General features: G+C 38.8%; 1 long non-coding RNA gene across 1 annotated transcript; it reads right to left on the bottom strand.

The window, feature by feature from the left end:
- Positions 1 to 5,191: 5,191 nt before the first annotated feature.
- LOC143124826 (uncharacterized) lies at positions 5,192 to 13,896 on the bottom strand. The gene is made up of 3 exons (XR_012987102.1): positions 13,808 to 13,896; positions 5,739 to 5,826; positions 5,192 to 5,649 (listed from the first exon to the last, which is right to left on the bottom strand). It is a non-coding gene; the product is annotated as an uncharacterized LOC143124826 (long non-coding RNA).
- Between the last annotated feature and the right edge of the window lie 2,282 nt (positions 13,897 to 16,178).

The raw sequence follows: 16,178 nt of genomic DNA, 5'->3' as shown, positions 1-16,178 counted from the left end.
AGTTGCAGATATCCACTATGTGAATTACGGATATCTGCAATTGAATTGTAGATATCTGTAAATCCACTTAGAGATAGGCCTATCTACAATTTGATTCTGAGTCATAACTCCAGTTGAAGATATCTTTAATTCACCTCAATTCAAGATATCTTCATGTTCCTTTTCAGATATCTTGAATTAAGTTTTGACTAGGCGAAATTACATATATCTGTAAATGGAATTATGACTAGTCAAAATGACGTTGTAGATATCTCAAACTGGAGTTAGGGATAGTCATAATTTGATTGTAGATATCTATTATCAAGTTGTAGATATCTTGAATGAGTTTTGATTAGAGATATCTGAAATTGGAGATATCTATAACTTTCATTCTGCCTAGTCAAAATGTAATTATAGATATCTTGAATTAGAGTTTTGACTAGGCGAAATGACGTTAGAGATATCTGTATTGCTATGCAAATTAGGCCCGCACTTTAGATTTTACACGAGCATGTGTATTTTTATAAACGAAGACATTTCCCTACGTTTGAGCCTTTCATTTAGACGCAAACGGAGAATTCGCCCCGCAAAACGGTTATCCAAAAAAACTCCGGCCAAGTGGTTTTTTTTTTGGAAAACTTTGTTTATGCGTTTGGTTGTAAACTGTGGTAAACAGAGTTTTGGGCAGCCAACGTCACAGTATGTGACGGAAGTACACCAAATGTGCTACCAACATTAGGCTTGTTCATCTTGTCTGAGTCTGACTTTCGTCTGGCTTTCTACGTAAACGTGATCTTCAGAGGAGAGGGAGTTAAGTCATTTTCCGACGAATGACCGTCGCAGGAAGTTGCGTCATAACAAAGGGACGCTAGACCCTCTTGTAACAGCTGTACTCGGTGATACTGCAGACTCGTAAAAGTAGTTAGAAAATAAGGCAGAAAAACGACAAGTTTCCTCATGCTGCTTCCATATGTTGGAATATGCAAAAATGTACAAACAATCAAGAGGATGCTTTCTTGTATGTGATTTCTGCAACAGTGATACTGCAAACGTGTTGATAGCCTATTGTTGAGCCTATTTTTATGCTGTAGCCTAGTGTAAAGCATGTCACACTAGCCTAGCCTACAGAAAACTAATTGATGTGATATAATGATAACTTGTATGCCTACAATGGTTTATTAAACATCGTAGTCATTTATTTAGCCAGTCATCATGTTCATGTTAATGAATAGGAAGGACATCTAAACGATACCAACATTTAAATAAACCAACATTTCGCGCAATATCTGCCGTGAGTCCCTATGCGTGAGTCACGAGCTCCTCCCAGCTGACTGGCAGATCACGTGGACAGTCAGTCGCGATCGATTATTTAATAAATACATGTGAATTACGAATAATAATAAAAAGATTCTACCTAATGTGACTATTTTTTCCATGAACTGTAAAAGAAAACACGTTTTTTCCCACTGTATTCTCCATAAAGAGTAAAGTAAATTATGTACTTATTTCTGGAATTGACGTCACTTCCTGGACTCGTCTGAGGCTGGTCTAATAGACCTCTGAAGTTCGCCTACAAAAAAGCTGCCATCTTTGACATCCGGTATCTGGCGATTTTTCCTATGGGAAAATAACATGGGGATTTTGAATAATCGCACCTGTTAAAGTCTCGTGGGGATGAAAAAGTCTGAAATGCAGACGTTTTCCTGAACACACTTTTGTCCTCTGCCTTCGAGTGGATACTGTGATCTCCGGTAAGTGAAGGCGGCACACTTAGATTTTTGCTACTCCAGAGCTAACTTGCAATGCAATTTGCCATAGGTAGTTAGCTTCAATTAACAACCGGATCTCCTTATATGGGCAAAGATGGCCGTTTTGGATCTTTTTTGTAGGCGAACTTCAGAGGTCTATGGGTCATTCGTCTCTATAAGACTTAACTCCTACTGCTTCAGAGGCTAGCCGGGAGGAGCTACAACAGAGGGCAGCTCATCCCGGACAGAAAGGCTACAGTCTGCCTGACGTGACTCGCGGGAGATATCGCGGAATGTTGTTTGCAATAAACACAGCAGAACTTTCATTCTTACTCATTAAAATGAGCATGATGACTGACGAAATAAATTCTTATGATGTAGTTTAAATAAACCACTGTTGTCATACAGTTAACAGGCCTGCATTGTAGCACATAAATTCAATATCAAGTGTTTTCCCTATATGTGTGTCTATCTATTTAGCCAACAGCAGAAAATAACAGAATATCCAAACTTTTTCAGTAGGCTAGCCTACCATTGTTGCAGAAATCACGTATAAGAAGCTATCCCTTCGATTTCTGTTTATTTTCGCATATTCCAACATAAGGAAGCAGCATGAGCCTCTAGTCATAATCGTCATGAGGACATTCCTCCCAAATGGCCCTATCACGTCTTTGAACTGACGTCATGAGGGCGTGTTTCAGCTCGTGCAGCTCGTGGAAGGCAACTGCAAGATCTGTCTGCAGGCTAATGGTGCATTCAGAGCACCTCGGAATGACAAGGACCGCCCCCATGGCTACTTTGTTTTTCCGACAGCAAGTGTTCATGTGCTTTGCCATCGGAATGTGTGACAAACACGGATGCCACAACAAAGGTTAAAACATACACTCACTAATCCTAAACAAACAACTGTATTTGCTTAAAAATATAGTGTAAGATGCTGGTGAAAGAAAGATATGCAGCTTTTAAGTGACAAAAACGGCAAATTCCCAAGTTCACATTAAACTGTTGGACATGAAAGGCCACATGGACTACAAACGAACTACAACGTGACGACAAAAGTGATGACGAGCCCCTAACTGGGCAACTCTGTTAGCAAAATCTAGCCCCAGTTTCCGACCTCTGACTCACACATTACGTGACGTGAATGACGCGGAATGATGATGTTTTCACTCGGAGAAAGGTTTTTACGAAGCCCATGAACGCTAGGTAAGACTCCCGCGATATTTTAAGGCCATGTGACATGGTGTCACGGTGGTAAGTCCCTCCCATAGACAGTAAAAGAAATGGACGAACAGACTCCGTCGTTTTCAATGGGAGGGCACTGAGTCAAATAGAACGATTTTTCAGTTGGTCCCCCCAGTACTGCGCAGACTCACACTTAACTTCGTGACGTTAGCCATCGAACTGAATCTTGTAACTCATATGATAGATATACACAGAAATTCTTCTCACACTTCCTTCGCCTTCAAAGTCATCAAAGTTAAACATTTATTTATGTATTATTAATAATATCATCCTCACCAAGTCGTGTTAATGTTGAAGCTACCATACATGATCATCTTCAAAAACAGTCATGCTAAAACAAAATTAAAAAGTTACAGCCTTGAAGCTAATCTTCTTTCCACTTTTCCGACCTACGGTCAATCCATCGAAAACCTCTGAAATGATTAGTGCCGTTTTTTAAAACATTAGGTTTACTTTTTTATTATTATTGGTTTGCCTCTGTGTAATGCTTTACCTTAACATACGGTCGTGTATGCTAGGTTTTGCTTATGAGTTACCGTCAGACAGTAAGGTGGACTGAGCTTCTTATCCAAACAATACGGTTATCTCCCTACGGCGCGAAGAAGAGATTACGTCAAAGCTAGCTTCCCTCCAACCGGACAAGCTAACCATTCTTCTTACGGGTAACCAACGTTACGGACGAGGTAGTGGAGTCTGTTTTGCCTTTGTAGTGTTTATGTGGATTACACAGAAGCTACAATATCGACACAGGATATATGTTATATGAAGTTATGGTATTTCAAAAAAATCCTAGAATGAATAGCCTTCTATGGGAGTTAGCAGAGAGGTGGTCCCTCCAGCCTACGTCGATTCTTCTACTTCCGGGAATTTGCCTGCCCCCTTGGTCCCTCCCCGGCTGACAGAAGTCGGACAGAATTTCTAACCAGTATGCATTGCGTCCATCCCAGTATGCATTGTGTTCAACCCAGCATGCATCACATCAAGTCAGATCTGCCGCAAGTCGAACTCCCCTAATTACATGTTCTCACGTGCACTTTTCAGGGTTCTGATTGGTTAATGTGAGCTTGAGCTTATCGTTAGACTGCCACTGTGGTTTGGCGTGCTCATGACAGCATGTACACAGGTTCTGTAAACACATTTAAAAAAAAAAACGGTCTCGTGTAAATGCAGTTTTATTTGCAAACGTAGATGGCCAGAAATTCGTTTAGGAAAATACCCTGCTTCGTGTAAACGTAGTCTTAGGCGGGAGCAGAGCGTATTGTTCAAATCATCAAATCACATAGCACCTGTTAACTGTTAACTTTGTAATTAGCACTAATTAGCATCATGTCAGAGCAGCCAGAGGGCAAGGAGTTTTTAATCGTCTTTTTAATGCTGCAGCCTATGCAAGACAGGAGCTGGCAGCAATAATTGATGATTCAATGTTGCTTTGATTTTTTCGATTAGCCTACAGCCAACACCATTATGATGCATTTAGTAGGCTAGCCTAGGCCTAGCTGCTACTAATTTATGTAGGCTACGAAACAGAGATCAGTTGATAACGTGAGAGTCTATAAACCACACGTGTCCCTGAGTTTTAGTTATTTTAGATGTCAACAAGACATTACAGCCATGACTGCTTCTTCCATTCATAGAAATAAGGAAATAAGCCCACTTCTTCTTCGATTATGTTGGGGAGGGGAAATTAGCCTACGGACAGAGAATGTCTAATAAGTAGCGGGCTCTGCTACGGATCTAAAGAGCAACGTCTTGCACAATAATTTGCACAAGTCTTTATGACGTTTGAGATATCTTCACCTTTCATTCTGCCTAGTCAAAACTGAATTAAAGATATCTGCAATTGTCATTTAAGATGTGTGACGAGTTGAATGTTGTTTTCAATGACGTGATGACAGATATCTGTAATTCAGTTTTGCCTGGTCAAAACTAAATTACAGATCTATCTGACGTTTCGATTAGTCACAATTACATTAGCCTACAGATATCTTGAATGACAATTCCAACTATCCAAAATGTAATTGTGACTAGTCAGAAAGATGTTGTTGATATCTACATGTTAATTCCAGATAGTCAAACTTAGCAGGTAAATGTTAAAATCGCTTGCCATATGAATAACATAGACTACCCAAGACTTCATCACACGTGAACGTTTTTCACCATTTGGTGTAGGCCTGCTATGTCTGCTTCAATTTGTGCAAAACTATTGCATCCCCAGCAAACACACTAACGTGGCCATCACGTGGCCGCAACGTGATTTTCCAACCAATGTTTACGTTGCCGCCACGTTAATTTCCAACGTGGCGGCAACCGGAAAAGTGAAAGACGCCTTGATGTTGCCGCCACGTTATTTGACAACATTACCGCGACATATCGGCGACATGCAGGCAACCTTCCTGCAACTTAATGGCCACGTAACCGCAACGTTATAGCAACATTGAAACCCATGTTGGAGGTCGCCAGAATGTTGTCAGGATGTTACAAAAACAGCTCTGGGCGGATCTGCAGATGCAGTCCTCATTTGCCCACTCACTTGGTTTAAGAAGATCAGAGCGACATTTCACATTTGATTACACCATTTATTTAAATTAATTTAATTTGGGAGTTCCTGCCGATGACTTGATGTGCTGCTGCTGCTGCTCCTCCTCCTCCCCTCCTCCTACTGCTGCTGCTGCAGGGCCTGCAAGCAAAGAAGAAAACCTTTAGCTTTCAGGTATAAGAGCTGCACTTTTTTTGAATTTGTGCAGACTGTCCTTAAGTTTTACTTACGTTTTATTGTGCTGCATACTCCGGGTTCCGAGCAGTGGCAGCTTATCCTTCCCCTTCAGGTTGCTGCCTCCAAATTTAGTAGTGTGGGCTACAGAAAACAACATTTCAATTAAGAGAGGCACAACATAGCCAACGTTTTCGGTCACCAACCATGAGAGAAAGGGTTCCACTTTCATCTCACACACACAGGCTACTAGCTCGTGTCTTAGAACATGCCAAACTAACGTCTTCTCTGGGGAGTCCGTTACTGCATATTCACCTTATTCAGCCCCGCCCATTTTTTACAATTCCACATTGTCTTTAAACTTCCGGTCGGTTAGCTACGTCTAGTTAGCTTCATTGGGATAACACATAGATATATACACTAGATGTCGCCTTCTGCTTCTCAGCATGCGTCAACACCGCCGCCATCTTTGTACAGGGATCTGAATCGCTAAACTAGTTCTCCTGTATTGTCAGCGTTACCTATTAGCGACGTTTGGCCATCCCCAGCGATAGAAAACCTTTTTAGCGATTAGCGACAAATTTGGGAACTTCTCACAATGATGGCAGATCGGCTTCTTTGTTGTTGAAACGTAAGAAAATCACCTTTCTCATGGCTTTGTCATTTATGAATTCAGCTACATCTCGTTTGCCCATGGCACTGACCCATGATTATAAAAGTAACGACTGGCGTAGCCTATGTAGTAGCAGAGGTAAATGTTCTACAGATCTACAGCAACTTCTGGTGAGATTACAACTTACATGAGTAAACGAGACGAGGGGTATGTGGCCTCAACCAGAGCCTGTCTACGAAGAGCCTGTTTACTTTCATTGTATCGAACCTGGTTGCAGTTTACTCATTGTTCCTCTAGGGGCCGCCGCTAGCTAGTGCAGAACGAATAGGAGTCTTTGGGGCTAGACGGGTAAAATGTATCTTTATTATCGTCTTAAGCTTAGTTTTCTGTAGACTCAACCATAAATACATGCCTGTCAGTTGGAACAACCCAAAAAATTAGATAATTGCTTGAGATTTTGACGATTTATGGTGATTTTATTTTCGCTAGATCTTTGCCCAGATTGACGCTAATGCATTATAGAGGAGTGGATCACTGAAGCAAGATGGCGTCTCGATTGACGCATTCGTTCCAATGAACAGCAGTAGTCAAGGCGACATCTAGTGTATATATCTATGGGGATAACACAGCAGAAGAGGATAGAGAGGCTAACTTGGGAGGAAAACGACAAATGCCATCATGAGGTCAGATTTGCAATTGTACTTCGCTACCCAAGGCTATTCACCCCTATGGAGTGGGTAGACGATATGCGGCAGTGGCCGCTGTATCGTATCGAGAAACTCGCAAATCCGTATCTGTTTGGTAACTATGGTAACTAGTTTAGAAAGGCATTACAGAACAGCCGCTCCAAAGTCAGTGTTTTCCTAACTTCAGATAGGAAAGGTGTATAACAGAAATGTCTTAAGTCATCAAAATCCTAAATAAACGTTCCTAACTTTAGGATGACCCATAACATATGATGCCAGTCATCTCGATAGAGCTCTGCTATCTCAATGTATCGCAATGGATGCTACTGCTCAAACGGAAGTTCGGAGACAATGTGGGCAAAGCTAGCGCCCCCATGTATGCGCGCGGAATAAGGTGAATATCTCATAAAATCATAGTACACCATCTACTAATTACACTTGTCATATTCAATAACATTCACATATCATATTAATATTAAAACACTAACATTAAAGTACAGTAACAAAGCAGTACAGTAAACGTAAATCTCCGATTGTTTTTTTTATATCATTCAATTAGCTCAAAGTTATCCTAGCATGCTACATGCTAGCCCCATTCTAATGCAATTGCTGCTACGCGATGCTAATCACTCGCTAGCCTTAACAATCTTTGCTAGCAGATAAATTACTCACCGGCGTTCAGAAGAAGTGGATAAAGACGTGAAAACAATGAGGGAAGATTAAGGACAAAGTAGAAATAGTAAAACGACTTAAGAGGTATTAAAAATGATTCACGATAGAAAGGTGTCAAGGAGTAAAAGGTTTTGATTCAAAGTCTATTCATTCAACCGAGGTGAAGTTAGTTTGATATTTGATATTCGGATATTCGACAGATATTCAAAAAAAAAAAATTATGCAGCCGGTTTCACCCCGTGTTTGCAGACAATGTACAAACAGATGACCTGTCTACTTGCTCCCAACCGACCTTAGGGACCGTCTAAAAAGTACCTTCTGAATTACCTTCATAGTCTTTTTTGTCAATAGCTTTGACATCATGTGACCTAGTGACTCCAAACCAATTCAAAATAGTTATCCTATATGGGACTCATCAGACATACCTCTTTTTATAGTCACTATATGCACACAGTATTTTATATGAATATTTTAAAGAAAAGACCTTATTTCCCATAAGAAATGGTCTCCTTTTTTCAATACCTCCCAAGCCATGTGACCTAGTGACTCCAAACCAATGCAGAATATTTATCCTATATGGGACTCATCAGACACACCTCTTTTTATAGTCACTGTATGCACACTGTATTTTATATGAATATTTTGTAAAAAAAAAACGTTATATCCTATATGAATGGTCCTCTTTTTTCAATACCTCCCAAGTCATGTGACCTAGTGACTCCAAACCAATGCAGAATAGTTATCCTATATGGGACTCATTGGGCACACCTCTTTTTATGATCACTGTATGCACACTGTATTTTTTATGAATATTTTAAAGAAAATATATTATTTCATATAAGAAAAAGTCTTCTTTTTTCAATACCTCTCAGGTCATGTGACCTAGTGACTCCAAACCAATGCAGAATAGTTATCCTATATGGGACTCATCAGACACACCTCTTTTTATGATCACTGTATGCACACTGTATTTTTTATGAATATTTTAAGGAAAATACATTATTTCATAAAAGAAAAAGTCTTCTTTTTTCAATACCTCACAGGTCATGTGACCTAGTGACTCCAAACCAATGCAGAATTGTTATCCTATATGGGACTCATCAGACACACCTCTTTTTATAGTCACTGTATGCACACTGTATTTTATATTAATATTTTAAAGAAAAAACATTATTTCATATAAGAAACAGTCTCCTTTTTTTCAATACCTCCCAGGTCATGTGACCTAGTGACTCCAAACCAATGCAGAATAGTTATCCTATATGGGACTCATCGGGCACACCTCTTTTTATGGTCACTGTATGCACACTGTATTTTACATTAATATTTTAAAGAAAATACATTATTTCATATCAGAAACAGTCTCCTTTTTTTCAATACCTCCCAAGCCATGTGCCCTAGTGACTCCAAACCAATGCAGAATATTTATCCTATATGGGACTCATCAGACACACCTCTTTTTATAGTCACTGTATGCACACTGTATTTTATATGAATATTTTGTAAAAAAAACATTATATCCTATATGAATGGTCCTCTTTTTTCAATACCTCCCAAGTCATGTGACCTAGTGACTCCAAACCAATGCAGAATAGTTATCCTATATGGGACTCATTGGGCACACCTCTTTTTATGATCACTGTATGCACACTGTATTTTTTATGAATATTTTAAAGAAAATATATTATTTCATATAAGAAAAAGTCTTCTTTTTTCAATACCTCCCAGGTCATGTGACCTAGTGACTCCAAACCAATGCAGAATAGTTATCCTATATGGGACTCATCGGGCACACCTCTTTTTATGGTCACTGTATGCACACTGTATTTTACATTAATATTTTAAAGAAAATACATTATTTCATATCAGAAACAGTCTCCTTTTTTTCAATACCTCCCAAGCCATGTGCCCTAGTGACTCCAAACCAATGCAGAATATTTATCCTATATGGGACTCATCAGACACACCTCTTTTTATAGTCACTGTATGCACACTGTATTTTATATGAATATTTTGTAAAAAAAAACATTATATCCTATATGAATGGTCCTCTTTTTTCAATACCTCCCAAGTCATGTGACCTAGTGACTCCAAACCAATGCAGAATAGTTATCCTATATGGGACTCATTGGGCACACCTCTTTTTATGATCACTGTATGCACACTGTATTTTTTATGAATATTTTAAAGAAAATATATTATTTCATATAAGAAAAAGTCTTCTTTTTTCAATACCTCCCAGGTCATGTGACCTAGTGACTCCAAACCAATGCAGAATAGTTATCCTATATGGGACTCATCGGGCACACCTCTTTTTATGGTCACTGTATGCACACTGTATTTTACATTAATATTTTAAAGAAAATACATTATTTCATATCAGAAACAGTCTCCTTTTTTTCAATACCTCCCAAGCCATGTGCCCTAGTGACTCCAAACCAATGCAGAATATTTATCCTATATGGGACTCATCAGACACACCTCTTTTTATAGTCACTGTATGCACACTGTATTTTATATGAATATTTTGTAAAAAAAAACATTATATCCTATATGAATGGTCCTCTTTTTTCAATACCTCCCAAGTCATGTGACCTAGTGACTCCAAACCAATGCAGAATAGTTATCCTATATGGGACTCATTGGGCACACCTCTTTTTATGATCACTGTATGCACACTGTATTTTTTATGAATATTTTAAAGAAAATATATTATTTCATATAAGAAAAAGTCTTCTTTTTTCAATACCTCCCAGGTCATGTGACCTAGTGACTCCAAACCAATGCAGAATAGTTATCCTATATGGGACTCATCGGGCACACCTCTTTTTATGGTCACTGTATGCACACTGTATTTTACATTAATATTTTAAAGAAAATACATTATTTCATATCAGAAACAGTCTCCTTTTTTTCAATACCTCCCAAGCCATGTGCCCTAGTGACTCCAAACCAATGCAGAATATTTATCCTATATGGGACTCATCAGACACACCTATTTTTATAGTCACTGTATGCACACTGTATTTTATATGAATATTTTGTAAAAAAAAACATTATATCCTATATGAATGGTCCTCTTTTTTCAATACCTCCCAAGTCATGTGACCTAGTGACTCCAAACCAATGCAGAATAGTTATCCTATATGGGACTCATTGGGCACACCTCTTTTTATGATCACTGTATGCACACTGTATTTTTTATGAATATTTTAAAGAAAATATATTATTTCATATAAGAAAAAGTCTTCTTTTTTCAATACCTCCCAGGTCATGTGACCTAGTGACTCCAAACCAATGCAGACTAGTTATCCTATATGGGACTCATCAGACACACCTCTTTTTATGATCACTGTATGCACACTGTATTTTTTATGAATATTTTAAAGAAAATACATTATTTCATAAAAGAAAAAGTCTTCTTTTTTCAATACCTCACAGGTCATGTGACCTTGTGACTCCAAACCAATGCAGAATTGTTATCCTATATGGGACTCATCAGACACACCTCTTTTTATAGTCACTGTATGCACACTTTATTTTATATTAATATTTTAAAGAAAAAACATTATTTCATATAAGAAACAGTCTCCTTTTTTTCAATACCTCCCAGGTCATGTGACCTAGTGACTCCAGAATAACTATTCTGCATTGGTTTGGAGTCCCTAGGTCACATGGCTTGGGAGGTATTGAAAAAAGGAGACCATTCCTTATGGGAAATAATGTATTTTCTTCAAAATATTCATATAAAATATAGTGTGCATACAGTGACCATAAAAAGAGGTGTGCCCGATGAGTCTCATATAGGATAACTATTCTGCATTGGTTTGGAGTCACTAGGTCACATGACTTGGGAGGTATTGAAAAAAGAGGTCCATTCATATAGGAAATAATGTATTTGTTTTACAAAATATTCATATAAAATACAGTGTGCATACAGTAACTATAAAAAGAGGTGTGTCTGATGAGTCCCATATAGGACAAATATTCTGCATTGGTTTGGAGTCACTAGGTCACATGGCTTGGGAGGTATTGAAGAAAGGAGACCATTTCTTATGGTAAATAATGTATTATCTTTAAAATATTCATATAAAATACAGTGTGCATACAGTGATCATAAAAAGAGGTGTGCCCGATGAGTCCCATATAGGATAACAATTCTGCATTGGTTTGGAGTCACTAGGTCACATGACCTGGGAGGTATTGAAAAAAAGGAGACTGTTTCTTATATGAAATAATGTATTTTCTTTAAAATATTAATATAAAATACAGTGTGCATACAGTGATCATAAAAAGAGGTGTGCCCGATGAGTCCCATATAGGATAACTATTCTGCATTGGTTTGGAGTCACTAGGTCGCATGGCTTGGGAGGTATTGAAACTATTTCTTATATGAAATATTGTATTTTCTTTAAAATATTAATATAAAATACAGTGTGCATACAGTAACTATAAAAAGAGGTGTGTCTGATGAGTCCCATATAGGGTAACTATTCTGCATTGGTTTGGAGTCACTAGGGCGCATGGCTTGGGAGGTATTGAAAAAAAGGAGACTGTTTCTTATATGAAATAATGTATTTTCTTTAAAATATTCATAGAAAATACAGTGTGCATACAGTGATCATAAAAAGAGGTGTGCCCGATGAGTCCCATATAGGATAACTATTCTGCATTGGTTTGGAGTCACTAGGTCACATGACTTGGGAGGTATTGAAAAAGGAGGACCATTCATATAGGATATAATGTATTTTTTTTTACAAAATATTCATATAAAATACAGTGTGCATACAGTGACTATAAAAAGGAGGTGTGTCTGATGAGTCCCATATAGGATAAATATTCTGCATTGGTTTGGAGTCACTAGGTCACATGGCTTGGGAGGTATTGAAAACAGGAGACCATTTCTTATGGGAAATAAGGTATTTTCTTTAAAATATTCATATAAAATACTGTGTGCATATAGTGACTATAAAAAGAGGTGTGTCTGATGAGTCCCATATAGGATAACTATTTTGAATTAGTTTGGAGTCACTAGGTCACATGATGTCAAAGCTATTGACAAAAAAGACTATGAAGGTAATTCAGAAGGTACTTTTTAGACGGTCCCTAAGGTTGGCTGGGAGCAAGTAGACAGGTCATCTGTTTTCACAGTCTGCAAACATGGGGTGAAACCGGCCGCATAATTTTTTTTTTTGAATATTTGTCGAATATCCGAATATCAAATATCAAACTAACTTCACCTCGGTATTCATTCAAGTGTAACGTTATCGAGTAGAACGTAAAATAAACGAATTCTGGTATCCAAGCAACACGCTTGTCAAAATAAAAGCATTTCCCGTTGACTAGAAAATCGTATGTCCTTCTTCTGGATTTTTAATTATTTTGTTATTTATTCAATTTATGTACCTATTTATTTAACATTGACAACTAATTTTGGGTTTAATAACCAATGCTTAGGTGGGTTAAACCTTCACCCCTCTCCATCGACTTTGTTTGTGCATGCACATAAAAATGTCAAAGCAAAATAAGATTTAGGTAAGCATAGACTCAACCTAATGTTACATCTAAAAGGCAAGCTCGAATTAACAATGTTTGGTCTCGTTATTGCCAATGCACAGGCTGCAGAGGGCAGCATGGTGGTACTCCTCCCATCTGGTGTAGAGTAGAGTTACAGGCATAAAAACAAGATCAGTCAAAGACTTTCCAATGAGGAGACAGCACTCAAAAAATCCTCCATAGAAATGGATGGGGTACTGTTGTCTACACATATCCCACCCCTTCTTCGCCAAAATGTCGACATGTGTATACATTGAGCCAATCATGTGGTGTGATGTGACTACATTGAGCCAATTATGTGCTGTGTTGTGCAGACATCGTGCCAATCATGTGTTGTGAACTCGCCACTGGAGCACACTGGTGTCGTAAAGCCTTGTGCACGCATATTTCTGCCGAATAGGATGCCCGATGAGTACCCAAAAAGTGTTGCAATATGACTGCCGAGTGGAGGGACTTGCCTAAAAGGACTTTGGAGCAGTCAAACTCAGCTAGCTAGACACAATTGTTCTTGTATAGCTGTCTATGCACACTTTTTCATTTCGCTTGATATTTTATTAAACTGTGAGTGTGTGAACAGAAAGTATTAAGACATTCTTACCTTTTTTTCTTTTCCAGGGACCGAACTGAAGAGGGATCGATCCACCATTTTGGAGACAACCGGAGGCAACATTGATAACCCTGACTCAGTTGCGACAGCAGAACCAGCATCTCTACGGCTTATGGACAACTTCAGCTTGATAGAAAACTTGCAACACTTAATTGACATATGAACTGATGTTGGATTGGCTCCACTTAGCCTACTTGCTGATCGAATAATTTGGTGAATACAATAATAATTGAATTATAATTAAGCTGGTGTAATGTAGAATTATTTTCTCATGCTATGATTTCATACAACATTTGGGTTCTATGGAATTATTTGTTTTCTTATTGGACAGGAGACAGCTATTCCCAAAAGTGGGAATATCCCACATCAATAAAATAATCTGGTGTTTTAAGGTTAATTAGTCGGCGGCAGAATTAATGTATTGAATCAACACAGCATTTGTGATCGCAGGGTTGTTACCTTCGCCACTCGGCCTCAGAACCTCGAGGTTACAGCCAAACAAAACACCTGTGATTATATCATTACCCAACACTCCTACTCACACAATTTCAAATTGCTTAACCTCTTTTCAGCCTTGGTAACTGAATACTAAAATTAAACTTAGGTTGATTGTCAGTTATCAGTCTTATCCTGTGGGTCATGTGCACTGCTGTTATTTTCTTATAACTTAATATAAAGCATAGTTTGGATTGGATTCTGATTAGCAGTCAGTGGTTTAGCTACTCTCCACCTCAGCCTCTCCAAGGTCTTTATGCTCTCTCCAGGTTGACCAATGCCTACCCTGCAACGTGGTTTGTTTGTACACATCACTTGAATTCATGAAACACATGAATTTTACTTCAAATGTTAATAGAAAGAATTGTCAGTGTGATTTATTAATGTGTTCCCTACATGCATTTAAAATAAATTATTCATCAATTCAGTATCTGAATATATTTGATTGCTATTTTTCAACTGGGTCAGAGTTTGTGGAAATTAGAAAATTGTAGTTCTGGATGGCAAACATTAATCTCAGTTTAGCATTATTTTTGTGGGGATGAGTCATCAGGTAGTAAATAAATAGTACAAACCAGTGGTCCATTTTTCTGGCTGGAAGATAGTTTGACTTAAAAAATAAATAAATAAATAATATCTCTGATTATTATTGCATTTGATATAACCTCAGCTACAAATTGGTGTTGGGAAACGGCAACATTGCTAAATGACCATAGGGCCACGTTATGGCCACGTTGCTCAAGTCACCAAATGGCGTTACCAAATGACCATAGCGCCACGTTGCGGCCACGTTATTTAGACCACTAAATGGCAACGTTGCCAAATGACCATAGGGCCACGTTATGGCCACGTTGCTCAAGTCACCAAATGGCAACGTTACCAAATGACCAAAGCGCCACGTTGCGGCCACGTTATTTACACCACCAAATGGCAACGTTACCAAATTACCATAGGGCCACGTTATGGCCACGTTGCTCAAGTCACCAAATGGCAACGTTACCAAATGACCATAGGGCCACGTTGCGGCCACGTTATTTACACCACCAAATGGCAACGTTACCAAATTACCATAGGGCCACGTTATGGCCACGTTGCTCAAGTCACCAAATGGCAACGTTACCAAATGACCATAGGGCCACGTTATGGCCACGTTATTTACACCACCAAACGGCAACATTACCAAATGACCTTAGCGCCACGTTGTGGCAACGTTGCTCAAGTCACCAAATGGCCACTTCATAGTGGCAACGTTGTGGCCACGTTGCAGGAAGGTTGCCAGAATGTTAGTTGGCCGTGACCAACTGGCAACTTATAGGCAACGTGGCTGTTTAGTTGTGTGTTAGCTGGGTCGCTTCCGCGTCATTACAAATGCATGTCTTCGTGTTTCTCGCGGGTAATAAGTATTTCCTAAAAACTTAGTGCAGCGATTTTGGTTTTAATCAAGCACTGGATGTCTAGCAAATAGTGGAGGAGAGTACAAATGAGATTTGTCACGGTACTTGGATCTATCGCAAGGCCGTAGTCATTATGTCAACATTGGGGGGGACCAAATCTGTGGTGGGGTCTGAGGGACCCCCAAACAGAATTTCAATACATTTCCTACCATGCAAAAATATTAGGTCAGTCAATTAGGGTATTCCAAACTTTTGACGGACATAGGCATGGCATGGATGGATTATGAACCCCTATTTGAATATTGGGGGGGACACGTCCCCCTCAATGTCTATGGTGACTACGGCCCTGATCTATCGTCTATTTTAATATTGTTGTTTGTCGCAATTAAAAATACCCTCAAGGGCCGGATTACATTATTATTTTGACATATTGCCCGAATTGGGCCAAACGCGGGCCGGATTTGGCCCGCGGG

The sequence above is a fragment of the Alosa pseudoharengus genome, unplaced genomic scaffold (genome assembly GCF_046254945.1).
Source record: "Alosa pseudoharengus isolate Yale_2024_CS ecotype anadromous, Long Island Sound unplaced genomic scaffold, YU_APseudo_1.1 YU_APseudo_1.1_scf_15, whole genome shotgun sequence".
Classification (NCBI taxonomy): Eukaryota; Metazoa; Chordata; class Actinopteri; order Clupeiformes; family Clupeidae; genus Alosa; species Alosa pseudoharengus.
Note: the sequence above shows the minus strand (reverse complement) of the source record. Positions and strands in the feature narration are given on the sequence as shown.